The following is a 15,958-nucleotide window of genomic DNA, read 5'->3' as shown; positions in this document are numbered from 1 at the left end:
AGTGAACCCTAGTGTAAACTATGAACTTTGATTGATTATGAGGTGTCAATGTTGGCTCATTGACTGTAACAAATATACCAAACTCAGGTAGGATGTTGATGGTAGGGGAGGCTGTGTGTTTGGAGGGAAGGAAGTATGTAAGAACTCTACGTTCTGCTCAATTTTGCTCTGAATCTAAAATTTCTGTAAAAATAGTTATCAATTTTAAAAAAAGAAGTGGCAAACAATTAACTGGGTTTTCTGTGAGAAAAAAAGAAATGAAAATCAGGTGTTCTGTTTTTTTTAAAAAAGGCTAGTGACCTTTTTTATTTTTATTTTTTGCTGGGAAAGATTCACCCTGAGCTAATAGCTATTGCCAATATTCCTCTCTTTTTTTTTCCTCCCCAAAGCACCAGTGAATAGTTGTAGATTCTATCTGTAAGCCCTTCTAGTTATTCTATGTGAGCTGCCACCACAGCATGGCTACTGACAGATGTGTGGTGTGGTTCTGTGCCCAGGAACCAAACCCAGGCTGCTGAAGTGGAGCGTGCCAAACTTTAACCACTAGGCCATCAGGGCTAGCTCTCAGAGGTTATTTTTAAAATGAGAATTCCAGAATGACTTAGTACTTTATAACTTAGTACTCTAAGTAAACTATGACTTAGCACTCTAAACTATAAATATTTGTATTTATAATTTGATTTAAAAGTAAATATTGAATAATTAAACAGTTCTTTCTGACAGCCCCCCTTGCAAAAAAAAAAAGACAACTCAAGTAATGGGCTCAAAAGCAGAATGAAAAAGAAGGAAGAAAGAGTCAGTAAAGTTGAAAACAGAGAATAAAAATTACCTAATCTAAGCAACAGAGGAAAAATAGACCAAAAATAAAAGAAGAAAGCCTCGGGGACTTGTGAGACTATAAAAAGAAGATTTAACATTTATGTCATTGATGTCTTGGAAGGAGAGAAGAAATAGGATATGGGTGAAAAAGTATTCAAAGAAATAATGTTTGAAGACTTTACAAATTTTCAAGAAGCTAAGTGAATCCAAAATAAGAGAAACCAAAAGAAATCTACAAAAAGACAAATAATAATTAAATGTCAGAAAACTAAATACAAAGAAAAAATCCTAAAAGCAGTGAGAGAGAAATGATGCTTTACCTGTAGAAGAAAAATAGTTTGAACCACAATAAATTCCTTATCAGAAACAATAAAATTCAGAAGGAAGTGTGGGGACCTAGAATTGGCCACCCCAAGATATGTCTCTTTGGCATCAGGATTATTTGAGGCTCGTTGCTTTTGATAAACTGGGACAGGCAAGGAGGCTCTGAGGAATGGAACTTGCCCTTTGTTAGGACACGTTTACATTTGTAAGGTAAATCTCTATCTGTAAAAGGCGCCTCCCTCTCTGTACCAGGAAGAAGAAAGGCGATGACCTACTCTCCAAAAACTCTTAATCAATACCAAAGGCAAGGACTTAAAATCTGCATTTTATTGTGCTAGTCTGGTAACCTCCTGTAACTGACTTCCCTCCCCCTCCCAACGTTGGCATCTCCTTAAAGATTAAGCATCTTTCTTTAGGCTGGGAACCGACTGCGGCGCTCATCTGTGACCCCCCCAGCCCGAGACAACACACCTGCCACCCTGCGGCGCTCACTGAGACAGCAGACCTATCTGCCATTTCCATCAAGCGCTGTGCTGACAGAGCAGCCTCGTGACTATTGTAAAAGGGACTTTTCAATCACATGTGAAACACCCTGTTTGGGGCTATATAACCACTCTGTGCACCCCACTTCTTCAGTGCCCTTTCTTCCTTCGGGAAGAAAGGCCCCGGGCCATGGTTCCTCATAAAGCTTTGTTTAATTTTCTCTTGCTATTCTGTCTCATGTCAATTTAATTCGTTCTCCAGCTAGACGAACCCCCATTTGGGGAGAGGAAATGTCCTCCTCCCCTACAGAAGTGACACATTTTTCGCATACTGAAAGTAAAAAACTGTGAGCCCTGGAATCTATATCTAGCTAGATTATCCTTCAGAAATGAAGGAGAAATAAAGACATTTTCATATGAAGGAAAACTAAGAATTTCTCACCAGTAGATGTACCCTAAAACAATGGTTAATGGATGTTCTTAAAAGAGAAAGGAACAGATAGAAGAAACATTGGAGCAGTAGGAAGGAAGGAGGAAGAACAGAAGAGCAAAAATATGAGTAAAAACAATAGATTTTACTTCTCCTCTTGAGATTTATAAATGATGTTTGAGGGATGAAGCAAAAAATATAACATTGTTTGATGTGGCTCTCAATGTATGTAAAGGAAATATTTAAGACAATTCTATATAAAGGGTGGAGGGTAAAGGGGCTTAAAAGGAGGTAAAGTTTCTACACTTCAATAGAATTGGTAAAATGTCAACAACAGACAGTGATGATGTATCTACAGCCAAAAATCTATACAGACAGATATATTCAAAAAACCAATAAACAAATAAAACTGGAATTCTAAAAATCTGTTCAAGTAACCTATAGGAAAGCAGGGAAAAGAGAACAGAGAAACAAAAAACAGAGGGAAAAAACAGAAAACAAAAAATAAAATTACAATCTTTTAAAAAAAATTTTTATTGTGGTCTAAATAGTTTATAACATTGTGAAATTTCAGTTGTACATTCATATTTGTCAAACACTATATAAATGGGCCCCTGCATCCCTTGTGCCCACCCTCCCCCCACTTGCCCCTGGTAACCACTAAATTGTTCTCTTTGTCAGTAAATTTGTTTATATTCTACATATGAGTGAAGTCATACGGTGTTTGACTTTCTCTGTCTGGCTTATTTCACTTAGCATGATTTGCCCTCGAGGTCCATCCAGGTGGTTGCAAATGGGACAATTATGTCTTTTTTTATGGATGAGGAGTATTCCCTGTATATATATACCACATCTTCTTTATCCAATCATCAGTCATTGGGCACTTGGGATGCTTCCATGTCTGGGCTATTGTGAATGACGCTGCAATGAACATAGGAGTTCATAAGTCTCTTTGTATTGATGATTCAAGTTCTTTGGATAAATATCCAGTAGTAAGATAGCTGGGTCATATGCCATTTCTATTTTTAATTTTTTGAGAAATCGCCATACTGTTTTCCAAAGTGACTGCACCAGTTTGCATTCCCACCAGTAGTGGATGAGGATTCCCTTTTCTCCACAACCTCTCCAACATTTATTATTTTTTATCTTGGTGATTATAGCCATTATAACGAGTGTAAGGTGATATCTAAGTGGAGTTTTGATTTGTATTTCCCTGGTGATTAGCGATGTTGAGCATCTTTTCATGTACCTATCGGCCATCTGTATATCTTCTTTGGAAAAATGTCTGTTCATATCCTCTGCTCACTTTTTTATTGGGTTGTTTATTTCTTTTGTAGTTCAGTTGTGTGAGCTCTTTATATATTATGGAGATTAAGCCCTTACTGGATATATGATTTGCAAATATTTTCTCCCAGTTGGTGGGTTGTTTTTCATTTTGATCCTGGTTTCCTTTGCCTTCCAGAAGGTCTTTAGTCCGATGAAGTCCAAATTGTTTATTTTTTCTTTTGTTTCCCTTGGCTGAGTGGACATCATACTTGTGGAGATCCTTTTAAGGCTGATGTCAAAGAGTGTACTGCCTATAATTTCTTTGAGATGCTTTATGGCTTCAGGTGTTACCTTCAAGTCTTTGATCCATTTTGAGTCTATTTTTGTGTATGGAGAAAGATAACAATCTACTCCCATTCTTTTGCATGTGGCTGTCCAGTTTCCCCAGCACCATTTATTGAAGAGGTTTTCCTTTATCCATTGTGTGTTCTTGGCTCCTTTGTCGAAGATTAACTGTCCATATATGCGTGGTTTTAATTCTGCTCTTTCAATTCTGTCCCATTGATCTGTGCTCCTGTTTTTGTACCAGTACCATGCTGTTTTGATTACTATAGCTTTGTAGTATGTTTTGAAGTCAGGAATTGTGATATCACCAGCTTTGTTCTTGTTTCTCAGGATTGCTTTGGCTATTCGGGGTCTTTTGCTGCCCCATATGAATTTTAAGATTCTTTCTTCTATTTCTGTTAGGAATGCCATTGAGATTCTGATCGGGATTGCACCGAATTTGTAGATAGCTTTAGGTAGTATGGATATTTTAATTACATTTATTCTTCCAATCCATGTACATGGAATATCTTTCCATTTGTTTATGTTATTATCGATTTCTTTCAGTAATGTCTTATAGTTTTCCTTATATAGGTCTTTCACCTCCTTGGTTAAGTTTATTCCTAGATATTTTATTCCTTTTGTTACGATTGTAAATGTGGTCGTATTTTTGAGTTCTTGTTCTGTTAGTTCACTATTAGAGTATAGAAATACCACTGATTTTTGTACGTTGACTTTGTACCCTGCAATTTTGTTGTAGTTGTTGATCATTTCTAATAGTTTTCCAATGGATTATTTAAGGTTTCTTCATATAAAATCATGTCATCTGCAAAGAGTGAGAGTTTCACTTCTTCATTGCCTGTTTGGATTCCTTTTATTTCTTTTTCCTGCCTAATTGCTCTGGCCAAAACCTCTAGTACTATGTTGAATAAGATTGGTGAGAGTGGGCATCCTTGCCATGTTCCTGTTTTCAGAGGGATGACTTTCAGTTTTTCCCCAATGCGTATGTTGGCTGTGGGTTTGTCATGTATGGCCTTTATTATGCTGAGGTACTTCCCTTCTATCCCCATTTTGTTAAGAGTTTTTATCATAAATGATGTTGTAGCTTGTCAAATGCTTTCTCTGCATCTATTGAGATGATCACGTGGTTTTTATTCCTCATTTTCTTAGTAGGCTGTACCACATTGATTGATTTGCAGATGTTGAACCATCCCTGTGCCCCCGGTATGAATCCCACTTGATCATGGAGAATGATCTCATTGATGTATTACTGCATTCAGTTTGCCAATATTTTTTTGAGGATTTTTGCATCTATGTTCATCTGTGATATTGGCTTGTCATTTTCCTTCTTTGTGTTGTCCTTGTCTGGTTTTGGGATCAGAGTGATGTTGGCCTCATAGAATGTGTTAGGAATATTTCAGTCTTCCTCATTTTTTTGGAATAGTTTGAGAAGAATAGGTAATAAATTGTCTTTGCATGTTTGGTAGAATTCTCCCAAGAAGCCATCTAGTCCTGGACTTTTATTTTTGGGGAGGTTTTTGGTTACTGTTTCAATCTCTTTACTTGTGATTGGTCTATTCAGATTCTCTATTTCTTCTTGTTTCAGTTTTGAAGGTTATAAGAGTCTAAGAATTTATCCACTTCTTCTAGATTGTCCAGTTTGTTGGCATGTAGTTTTTCATTGTATTCTCTTGTAATCTTTTGTCTTTCTGTGGCATCCATTGTGATTTATCCTCTTTCATTTCTAATTTTATTTATTTGAGCCTTCTCTCTTCTTTTCTTAGTGAGTCTGGCTGAGGGTTTGTCAGTTATGTTTATCTTTTCAAAGAATCAGCTCCTTGTTCCATTGATCCTTTTTACAGTCTTTTTTGTTTGAATTTCATTTATTTCTGCTCTAATTTTTATTATTTCCCTCCTGCTGAGTTTGGGCTTTCTTTGTTCTTCTTTTTCTGATTCTGTTATGTGTAGTTTAAGATTGTGTATTTGTGCTTTTTCTTGTTTGTTAATGTGGGCCTATATTGCTATAAATTTCCCTCTTAGAACCACTTGTGTTGCACCCCATAAGAGTCAGTATGGTGTGTTTTCATTCTCATTTGTCTCCAAATATTTGTTGATTTCTCCCTTTATTTCTTCGATGACTCATTGGTTGTTCAGTAGCATGTTGTTTAGTCTCCTCATTTTTGTTCATTTTCCAGCTTTTTCCTGTAGTTGATTTCTAGTTTCATGGCATTATGGTCAGAAAAGATAGTAGATATGATTTCAATCTTCTTAAATTTGTTGAAGTTTTCTTTGTTTCCCAATATATGGCCTATCCTTGAGAATGTTCCATGTGCACTTGAGGTATATTCTGCTGTTTGGGGATGAAGTGCTCTCTTTATCTACCTATTAAGTTCATCTGGTCTAGTTTTTCATTTAAGTCCACTATCTCCTTGTTGACTTTTTGTCTGGATGATCTATCCATTGATGTAAGTGGGGTGTTGAGGTTGCCTACTATTACTGTGTTGTTGTTGATATCTCCTTTTAGGTTTGTTTATAGTTGCTTTATGAACTTTGGTGCTCCTGTGTTGGATGCATACATGTTTATAAGTGTTATGTCTTCTTGGTGGAGAGTCCCTTTTATCATTATATACTGCCCCTCTATGTCTCTCTTTACCAGTTGTATCTTGAAGTCTACTTTGTCTGATACAGGTATGGCAACACTTGCTTTCTTTTGTTTGCCATTAGCTTGGAGTATTGTCTTTCATCCCTTCACTCTGAGCCTACGTTTGTCTCTAGAGTTGAGATGTATTTCCTGGAGGCAGCATAATGTTGGGTCTTGTTCTTCAGTCCATCCTGCCACTCTGTGTCTTTTGATTGGAGAATTCAATCCATTTACTTTTAGAGTGAATATTGATATATGAGGGCTTGATACTGCCATCTTACTGCACGTTTCCCGGTTCTTCTGCATTTCCTTTGTTTCTCATCCTGTGTATTTTGGACTATCAATTTGATTAGGTAGTTTTCTCTGTTTGCTTTCTTCATTTTCTCCTTCATTTTTGTAAATGTCTCTGTTGTAATTGTTTCATGGTTACCCTTAGGTTTGTATAAAAAATCTCATAGTTGAGATAGTCCATTTTCTGATAACCTCTTATTTCCATAGACTATACTGATTCCATCCCTTCCCTCTTCCCCTTCTAAGTTATTTTTGTCATATCTTTTTCCATCTTGTGTTATGAGTTTGTGGTTAGAAAGATAAGATCATTTTTGTTTTGGTGTTTTCCTTTTCTTTATCCTTGATGTTAAAGTTAAGTGTTGACTAATCTGATCTGATAGAGAGCTGTCATTTTATGATTATTGCTTACCTATTCATTTCCTTGCTCAGGAATTTGTAGCCCCTTTCCTATTTTTTTATTTCAGGTATGAGGCTTTCTTGAGGATTTCACATGGGGGGGGGTGTCTCTTATGGAAATGAACTCCCTTAGCTTTTGTTTACCTGGGAAAGTTTTTATTTCTCCATCATATCTGAAAGAGATTTTCGTTGGATAGAGTATTCTTGGCTGGAAGTTTTTGTCTTTCAGAATTTTGAATATATCATTCCACTCTCTCCTAGCATGTAACGTTTCTGCTGAGAAATTCACTGAAAGCCTGAGAGGGGTTCCTTTGTAAGTTATTTTCTTCTCCCTTGCTGCCCTTAGTATATTTTCTTTGTCCTTGACTTTTGCCAGCTTCACTACTGTATGCCTTGGACTGGGTCTTTTTACATTGACAAAGTTACAAGATCTGGAGACCTCTTTCACATGGATTTCCAGCTCTCTGCCCTGGCTTGGGAAGTTCTCAGCTATTATTTCTTTGAAAAAGCCTTCTGCTCCATTCTCCTTCTCTTCCCTCTCTGGAATACCTATAATGCTTATGTTGCATTTCCTGCTTGAGTCAGATATTTCTCTGAGAGCTTCTTCATTTCTTTTTAGTCTTAGTTCTCTCTTCTCCTCTGTCTGAAGCATTTATATAGTACTATCTTCTAACTGGCTGATTCTTTCCTCCATATTGTCAGCTCTGTTGTTTAGGGAGTCCAGATTTTTCTTTATTTCATCCATTGTGGTTTTCATCTCCAACAATTCTGATTCTTTCTTCTTTATGGTTTCAATCTCCTTTGTGAAGAAACTCCTGAATTCATTAATTTGTCTTTCTGTGTTTTCTTGTAACTTGTTGAGTTTCTTTTATGATAGTTGTTTTGAATTTTTTGTCATTTAAGTTATGGATTTCTGTTCCTTCAGGGTTGGTTTCTGGGTACTTATCACTTTCCTTCTGCACTGGAGCTTTAATATACCTATTCATACTGCTTGATGGAGTAGATTTTTGCTTTCTCGTGGTGTTCTTATCAGGCCACAGCTGCCACATACCGTCAAAGGATGGAGATCAGGCACTGTGTATTCTAGGCCTGGCATGAACAGGGGCTCCCCAGCTCCAACCACTGACTGCTTTTCTTTCTGAGCAACTGATCTATGTCAGATCTGGTGCACCAGGCAGGGGCAGTGGCACTCTCCTTCCCCAGAACTTCCCCCAGCCCCTGCTTGTCTCTCTGTATGGAGCTCTGGGCAATTGTAGGACTGTGCACTTTCCCTTCTTCCACTGCTGCTGCCAAGCTCTCCACACTGTGCTCTGGAGGATTAGGGAGCTGGAGTACTGGATGGGGGTGGAACACCTCTCTCACCTGTGCACTTTCCCCTCTGCCACTGCCACACCTTCTGTGCTGTGCTCTGGATGATTCTGGGGCTGGAGTACTGAGTGGGGGCAGGGCACCTCTCTCAACTGCACACTCTCCCCTCCACGGCTGACACACTCTCTGTGCCATGCTCTGGATGATTCTGGGGCTGGAGTACAGGGCAGGACGGGGTACTGTTTTCACCTGTGCACTTCCCACCACTGTGGCCCCTCTCTCTCCATGGAGCTCCTGCAGATCAGCTTCCACTTGTTCTGGAGGATCCAGCCCCACCACCACCTTCAGGCCTACGGCTGTGTGGGTCTCCCAGATGTCTTTTGTGATGTGTATATGTCCTCTATTGGTGTATGAATGTCATTTTGGTTGTATGTTAGAGGAGAGAATTCAAGGGAAGAACTCACTCCACCATGATGCTGGAATCACTCCAGACTTTAACATATCAATAATTATGTTAAATGTAAATCATTTAAATATGCGAATTACAAGACAGAGCTTAACAGAGTGGATTAAAAAAATAACCTGACCCAACTCAGTGCTGTCTGTAAGAAATTCACTTCAAATACAGTCATGCACCACATAACAATGTTTTGGTCAATGACACATTGTGTATATGACAGTGGTCCTATAAGGTTAGTAACATATAGCCTAGGTGTGTAGTAGGCTATACCATCTAGGTTTGTGTTCACACAATGATGCTCACACAGTGATGAAATTGCCTAATGATACATTTCTCAGAATGTATCCCCATCACTAAGCGATGCATGAATGTAGAGCTATATAAATTGTTTGAAAGTGAAAGGCTGTAAAAAGATACAACAGGCAAATTTTATCAAAAGAAAGCAGCAGTGGATATATTTGCAATAGGTAAAGCAGACTTCAGAGCAAAGGAAATTACTGGACACAGAGAGGGATATTACATAATGACAAAAGAGTCAATCCACCAAGAGGATATAGCAATCCTAAGTGTGTATGCATCAAACAACAGAGCTGAAAACTATAGATTTATAAACATATATCTATATTTCAGATAGAACTGAAGTAAAAAATACACAATTTATTCAGACTTCAAAACCCCTTTCTCTAAAATTGATACATCTAGACAGTCTCTGTCATTTAACTTGTGTGTTTAGACTATTTACATTAAAACTAATTGTCAAAATATTTGAATTTCTGTCATTTTATTATTCATTTTCTGTTTGTCCTCATTTTCATTCCTCTGTTTCCCCTTTCTTGCCTTCTTTTGGCTTATGTGAACATTACTTGATACTTCATTTTAATTTTTCTATTTTGACTTGACTATATCTCTTTGTATAACATTTTTAGTGGTTTTCTCTAAAACTACCTATTTGAATTTTTGCAGTTTATTTAAAATCAGTATTTACCACTTCAAATGACATGTAGAAACCTTGCTGTCTTATACATCTGCTTAACTTCCCTCTTAATGTTATAGTTCTCTTATGTATATTATTTACATTCACTGAAACATCATGAAAAAATATTATATTTTTTTGCTTTTAACAGTTAAAATTTTTTAATGAACTCAAGAAGAGATGAAAAGTCTATTATATTTACTCAGTCATTTACCATTTCTATTGCTTTGCTTCTGCAAGTGCATTCATGATATTTATTTTAAAAAAATAAGGCATTCTCAAGATAAAAAACAACAAATGTTGGAGAGGCTGTGGAGCAAAGGGAACCCTCATACACTGCTGGTGAGAATGCAAACTGGTGCAGCCACTATGGAAAAAGTATGGAGATTTCTCAAAAAATTAAACACAGAAATACCATATGACCCAGATATCCCACTACTGGGTATTTATACAAAGAACTTGAAATCAACAATTTAAAGAGACTTATGCACCCCTATGTTCACTGCAACATTATTCACAATAGCCAAGACATAGAAGCAAACCAAGAACCCATAAACTGATGAATGGATAAAGAAGATGTGATATATATATATATATATATACATACACACACACAAAATGGCATACTACTTAGCCATAAAAAAGACAAAATCATCCCATTTGCAACAACGTGGATGGACCTTGAAATTATTATGTTAAAGGAAATAATCCAGACAAAGACAAACACATAGGATTTCACTTATATGTGGAAAATAAAAAAAACACATAGACAAAGAGAACAGATTAGCAGTTACCAGAGGGGAGGGGATTTGGGGAGTGAGTATAAGGGGTAAAGGGGCACATATATAAGATTACTGACAAGTAATACCGTACAACTGAAATTTCACAATGTTATAAACCGTTACGACCTCAATAAAGTAAAATAAATAAGGTATTCTCCTCCTTATAATAGTGTAGCTTACTTTTACTTACTAGTAGTATATATTGAATGTCATTCAATGGCAATAAACAGTCATTTACATCATAGGTTTTAGGGCTTGCAATAATACTAATGCCCAGGGGCTAGCCCTGTGGCTGAGTGGTTAACTTCGTGCCCAGAGTTTCGCCGGTTCAGATCCTGGGCACGGATCTAGCACCACTCATCAAGCCATGCTGAAGTGCATCCCACATAGCAGAACTAGAAGGACTTACAACTAGAATATACAGCTATGTACTGGGGGGCTTTGGGGAGAAGAAAAAAAAAGATTGGCAACAGATGCTAACTCAGAGCCCATCTTAAAAAAAAAACAAGAATACTAACGTCCATTAAAAATGAAAGTATTAAAATTAGCTAACATTTGCTTTGGGTCAGATAACCACATTTAATTCTTATAACTACACTGTGAGGGTGATCATTTTACAGATGAAGAAAATGAGGGGCAGGGAGGCTAAATTCTTTGCCTAAGCTTGTATACTTAGAAAGTGACACACTGTAGATTTGACTTCAGTCAGCATAGCTACAGAGCCCACGGATATTTAGGGCAATAGAGTTTGAGACATAGAATCACCCAGATAATATTAAGTTTCAGCAACAGAAACACACACTGATGTACACTCAAATGTACAGATCCATTGCCAAACATTTTAATAGGCTTCTTTTCCCTATAAAATAGTGTTCTTTGTATATATTTCCACAAGAACAAAATCATTAGTAAATTATTTCTTAATGTCTTTTAATATAATTTGTTTTTGAATTATCTCCATTCAATGTCTGGTTTATAACATTTCAAGCAATACAGAACTATATTTTATATATTAAATTTATACATTTATTTATATATTATGTATAAATTTACATATTTACACTTATAAATATATAATATGTAATACATAACATTTATAAAAGGAAATCACCCTGAATCTCACTCCTGCCTGATTTCCACCATCTGAACCAAAGATGTCCACTATCAATATGCTGCTGCATGTTTTGCTAGATGTGTTTCTCTGTAGGTGAATTATTATATAGCCACAGATACACAAAATACACATATCTTTTTTCAATATTAGAATCACATTATCCCTGTTGTTCTGAAACTTGCCTTTTTTCAGTGTAAAATAGTGTATCTCCAGGTTTTCATTTGCATTTCATTAGATATGTTGTTTTAAAATGTTTTTTGAACGTGTATATTGCTCTTCACATGAATTCTCTGATTATATATGTGTTGTTTATCTACTGATGCACAACAACATACTCCAAAATAAAAGCAGCTTAAAGTAATATGTATTAACTCATCACTTTCGTGGGTCAGGAACCTGAATGTGGCTTAGCTGGGTGCCTCTGACCCTGAGTCTCTTACAAGGATGCAATTAAATTATACGCTGGGGCTACAGTCATCTTAAGGGTCAATTGGGTGAAGAACCACTTCTAAGCTCACATTTATGTCCAGTGGCATGCCTTGGGACATCACTGGTTTTTGGCCAGAGACATTGGTTCTTTGACATGTGGGCAACGCACAACATGGTGGCTGGCTTTCCTCAGGGTCAGTATGAGTGGCAACCTAAAACAAACCCACAGTCTCTTTGTAACTAGTCTCAGAAGTGATATCCCATCACTTCACAGGTGTTATATTCACTAGAAGCAACTAACCCTAGCTCACATTCAAGATAAGTGATTACAAAAGGGCAGGAATACTTGGAGGTGTGGATAATGGAGAGTCTTTTTGGAGGCTGCCTACCACATCATTTGTGCATCTGTTATACATATCACGAGAATTAGCCCAACGTAATTTGAAAATATTTACTCTAGCCTTTTAGGATAAGCTTTGTTGACTTTTCTTTTGCCATACACAATGTTTTTAATTATAATACTATAATAATTTAAAAGTAATACAATTCACTATAAAAATTCTTAAGCAGTATTACTGACAGCATCAATTTCCCAAGGAAATTAGAGCATTCAGAGCCCTGGCAGCTTCAGGACACAATGGAAAAAGCTGTAGAGTAATTCCAGTTTTAACTACTGAGTAGGTATTTGCAAAGAGGTTTCCCTCATTTACTTAACCATCTCCTAACTCACTATAGTCTGATCTGAATTATGGATTAAATAACATGTAACTGGAATAAATGTTAACACTAAAGAGATACAATTTAGAGTATTACTTGCTTACATTAGTTTTAAAAATTTAATATCCTACTCTCCAGATCATCTTTTCCAGAGGAAACACCTACTCGTCTGACTGAGCCCCTCTCTGCCCTACTATAAACCAGTCACTTTGCATGGTCTTCATATCTAGTTCTCTTGGCCCCAGGGACAGAATTTCATCATCATCATCACCGAGATTGGTTGTTGAGGAGTGAGCATCCATGAGGGAGTGTAAAACGACCACTCCATAAAGCCCTGGTGGTCCATCATCTATGTATTATATCACTGGGTAGATGCAATGTTTCTCGACTTTCTTTTCTTATTGTCTACTTTAGGGAGGCTTTTTATTTTTTATTTTTTTTTTTGAGGAAGATTAGCCCTGAGCTAACTACTGCCAGTCCTCCTCATTTTGCTGAGGAAGCGTGGCCCTGAGCTAACATCGTGCCCATCTTCCTCTACTTTATATGTGGGACGCCTACCATGGCATGGTGTGCCAAGCGGTGCCATGTCCGTACCCGGGATCCGAACCGGCGAACGCCGGGCCGCTGAGAAGTGGAACGTGCGAACATAACCGCTGCACCACCGCGCCAGCCCCTAGGGAGGCTTTTTACACCTTTTTTCCTAATCATTGCCCCATCCACAGAATATGAAATGTTTAATACTAGAGATGTGGCGTATATCTGTTTATGTACTTTAACCTTTCTGAGAGCTACAAATCATAGTACTAGCTAAGGTTTCTTCACCCTTAAGAATCAATTTTCAGTTCCTTGGGGGTGATAATGTTTCTGTTAAGAATGCATAGTATAATGTGATGAGAGCAAGAACTGGAATCCCATTTTTGCCCCTAACTTCATGCATGATGCTGGAATACTTGCTCAGCCTCTGTTAGCCTGCCTTTGGTCATCTGTAAAGGGGACCCATGATGCCTTCCTTACAGAACTGTTGTAAGGGGTAAATGAGAAATCCTGTACAAAATATGTGGCATGTAGTAAGACTTCAGCTAATGTTAGTTTGGTTCACCTTTCTCCTCTCTCCCAGAGAAGAAATGACTTTGACCTAAACCAAACGGCATAATTTCCTTAGAGACCACCTGGAAATGCAGCATCAAGAAGTAGAATGTACATACATTTACATAATGAATGAAGTTTTGGGGACATTTCTGTTTTGGAAAATGACTTTTCTGAGGGATTTGTAGTAAGGGAAGATCATCAAACCATCTTTTAGTGTTCCTAGATCATTTAGTCATGTGATTATAGGCAGCCTCAGTTTTCTGCCACAGATGGCTAACTGCTTAGCAGGAGTGTGATTTTACGAGTTCATCCTCCTAGGCTAGCTTATCTGCAAGAACCCTAGGATACCTCTCTGGTACTGACAACACCCCCTACTGTCTCTTTATAAAGAAAAAAAAAATCCTCACCGCAGGGACATGCCTTGTTCCACCAAACTGGGCAGAGTTCCTCCAGTTTCCCAGGCCCCAGTTGAGGTCTTCTACTTAGTATGCTTTCTTACGTGGTGGCCTGAACCGCGAAGGTGTTTTGCTTTCACGAGAAACGCCAGGGGGTGGAGGAGTGTGTAGTGGTATTTCCGGTGGGGTGAACACGTCTGCGCTTCGCGGTTGCCATAGAAACCTGACGTCAATATGGCGACCGTGACGACATTTCTATAGAGACACATGTAGCCTGGAGAAAAGAGCAGGTCTCGTCCTTAGGTGTTTGGGACTCAGCTGAGGGTGTGGGTCCCCGCGGTGGGGGCTGAGCCTCCTCGGGGTGTAGGGAGACAAAGGGACCCAGATCCAAGTCGCCTCTTTCCTGCTTTAGGATTCGGTGCCTTGGCTGTCTGCTAGGTAAAGCCATTCGGTTCCCGCCCCTTCCCAGTGAGTGTGGCGTCTTGCCCCAAGGGTGTCCTGGAGATACTTTCCTTCTAAAGGCAGGGGCGCGGGAGGATAAGACAAGGTCTTGGGTGGTGACAGAGAGCCAGCATGAAAGCGAGAGGGAGCATGTGTGTATGTGTGCATGTCTGTCTTATTCAGTTCCTAGCACATATTAGGAACCACGTCAGGGTTATTGTTTCCTTTTCCCAGCTTGTCTTGACCAGCTTGGTTACCATGGTGGCTTAGCGACTGATGTGGGATTTCGTGCAGAATGGTCATCCATTTATGATTCTTGCCTGAGTCATTTGTTACTATGATAGTGGTCAACAGTTGCTTTTCTAATTCCCTCATTCCTTGCAGATTTATTAGTTGGCATTTGACTATAGGGTAGTGCTTTCCCCTTTCCCTTATTTATGTATTTATTCATGTATTTATTTATATCAGTATGACTCATAGATTCCTACTTTGCTCAAAGAGTTACCTTCTATTACTATCATTATGTATTTTGATACTCAAATTGACTCAGAATAGGCCAGTATTAGCTCCTTCAAGTTGGCTTCTGTGTCCATTTGACACCTCCCTAGAATTCTTTGAGTATGTACTTTGCTCTCAGAGCCTGCCTATCTCCCCATCTGTAAAAAGGAGGTAATCATGGCCACTTCAGAGAATTTCTTTAAGAATTTGAAGAGAAAAAGTCTGAAAATAACCACCTACAGTGTGTGGCATCTAGTAAGCCCACATGAAATTTTATTTGTCTGTTCTAACTTTACCTCCTTCCTTCTGTTTGTGTATACTGTGGCATTAACATAATAGCGTGAATACCTGAGAGAATACTTGGACATGTAACAACAAGCAGTGATAAGCTCCTATTTCCATGATGTATAAGCTTCACTGTCACTGCGTGTGCAGGAGGGGCTGTGTGGTGGAGCTGGGGAAGAGGCAAAGAGTCATTGTACAGCTTTCAGTGGACTGAGTAGGGACAGGCAAGGACATCCTGGCCCCTTTCCCCTGTGTTCATGTGCTTTCCCATTCTCTCACTTTCCTCTAGTCCATGTGCCGTCTTATCCCCCGATTCTCCTTCTAGTGGACCGTCAGAGAAGGGTGTGGACTCTGAGCCTCAGAAACAGGAGCTGATACAGAAGAACCAAGTGTGATATTGAATCTGCTAGACAGGTTCCTGGAGCAAGAGTGAAGAGATCACGGTCCCATCAATGGGACACTTTAGGTAAGTCACTCCTGTTTCCTCCAGCATC

The 15,958-nt window shown here is 38.4% G+C and overlaps 1 protein-coding gene and 1 long non-coding RNA gene across 3 annotated transcripts in view; one reads left to right on the top strand and one right to left on the bottom strand.

The window, feature by feature from the left end:
- Positions 1-14,410, bottom strand: part of LOC106823087 (uncharacterized) — a 30,457-nt gene extending 16,047 nt beyond the window's left edge. The window contains exon 1 of the long non-coding RNA XR_001396051.3: positions 14,253-14,410. This is a non-coding gene — a long non-coding RNA (uncharacterized lncRNA). The remainder of the gene's footprint in view (positions 1-14,252) is intronic.
- An 83-nt stretch (positions 14,411-14,493) lies between these two features.
- Positions 14,494-15,958, top strand: part of ZMAT1 (zinc finger matrin-type 1) — a 199,655-nt gene continuing 198,190 nt past the window's right edge. The window contains exons 1-2 of one of the 2 annotated variants that reach the window (XM_044763299.2): positions 14,494-14,678; positions 15,790-15,930. The gene's annotated coding sequence lies outside the window, so the exon portion shown is untranslated. Of the gene's footprint in view, positions 14,679-15,753; positions 15,931-15,958 lie in introns of both variants that reach the window. The other variant, XM_044763298.2, reaches the window with a different exon arrangement.

The sequence above is a fragment of the Equus asinus genome, chromosome X, assembly GCF_041296235.1.
Source record: "Equus asinus isolate D_3611 breed Donkey chromosome X, EquAss-T2T_v2, whole genome shotgun sequence".
Lineage (NCBI taxonomy): Eukaryota > Metazoa > Chordata > Mammalia > Perissodactyla > Equidae > Equus > Equus asinus.
The sequence above is the reverse complement of the archived record's forward strand: the minus strand, read 5'-3'. Positions and strand labels throughout refer to the sequence as shown.